The sequence below is a fragment of the Oncorhynchus masou genome, chromosome 25 (genome assembly GCF_036934945.1).
Source record: "Oncorhynchus masou masou isolate Uvic2021 chromosome 25, UVic_Omas_1.1, whole genome shotgun sequence".
Taxonomy (NCBI): domain Eukaryota; kingdom Metazoa; phylum Chordata; class Actinopteri; order Salmoniformes; family Salmonidae; genus Oncorhynchus; species Oncorhynchus masou.
Window position 1 is genome coordinate 25,397,838 of NC_088236.1, and position 1,194 is coordinate 25,399,031.

Here is a 1,194-nt window from a genome sequence, read left to right on the forward strand (position 1 = left end):
TCCTTGAAAGGTCGAGAATTGCTTTCTAAAGCTGAAGGTATCTCCAGATTTACTCATGCAGCCCAGTCCCTATATCTTGACAACAAAATAGGTAAAGCTGTTGACCAGGTGCTTTTCAACTTCATCTGGAAAAATCACACACATTATATTAGGAAATCTGTCATTATGAACACATATGAATATGGTGGTCTCATTTTTTTCGATTTTCCTACTTTGAATGATACTTTTAAGAGAAATTGGGCTAAATTATTTTAAAGAATCCAACTTCAATTTGGAATTTCATTCCTCATTATGTCTTCTCCCGTTTTGGCGGCCTCAAGTTTATGTTACTTTGTAACTATAACATTGATAAGATTCCTGCAAAATGATCTGCTTTTCATAGACTCATAGCGTGGTCGTTAATATATAAACATAATTTTTTCCCCGCATAGGTATTTCATTTGGAACAATAAGGACATATTGTATAGAAACAAGTCTTTCTTTTTTAAATCATATAATAATAATAATCATAAATCATATCCTGCTGGTGAGTCAACTTTTTAATGGAGAAGGATTGTTACTCAATTATGAGACATTTCTATCTCGTTACAATGTTCCTGTAACACCTAGAGAGTTCGCCATAGTCTTTGATGCTATTCCATCTGGAACTCTTATTGTATGTAGAGGTGTAGCTAGACCTCACCTTTTTGACCTACCCTCGCTTAATCCAGTTGACTCTCCAATAGGGAAAATATGTTTCTCCTTGTTCCCGCAGAACAACAGATCTAAACGTGATTTATTTCAAAGGGAAATTGTATCCATTCCTTATGTCACAAGTTACTGGAATACATTGGTCACTAATATCTGTTGGAAAAAAGTCTGGTTATTACCACACAAATACTTGCTTGTTAACAAGGTCATATATACAGTGGGGAGAACAAATATTTGATAACCTGCAAAATCAGCAGTGTTTCTGTCACGCCCAGGGTGTGACATGGGGATTTATGTGGTTTGTTTTGTCTGGGGTTGTTTGTAGGTATGGTATTGTGGTTAGAGTAGTACTCTAGGTAAGTCTATGGTTGCCTAGAGTGGTTCTCAATCAGAGGCAGGTGTTTATCGTTGTCTCTGATTGGGAACCATATTTAGGCAGCCATATTCTTTAGGTCTCTTGTGGATGATTATTCCTGTCTCTGTGTTTGTTTGCACCAAAATAGG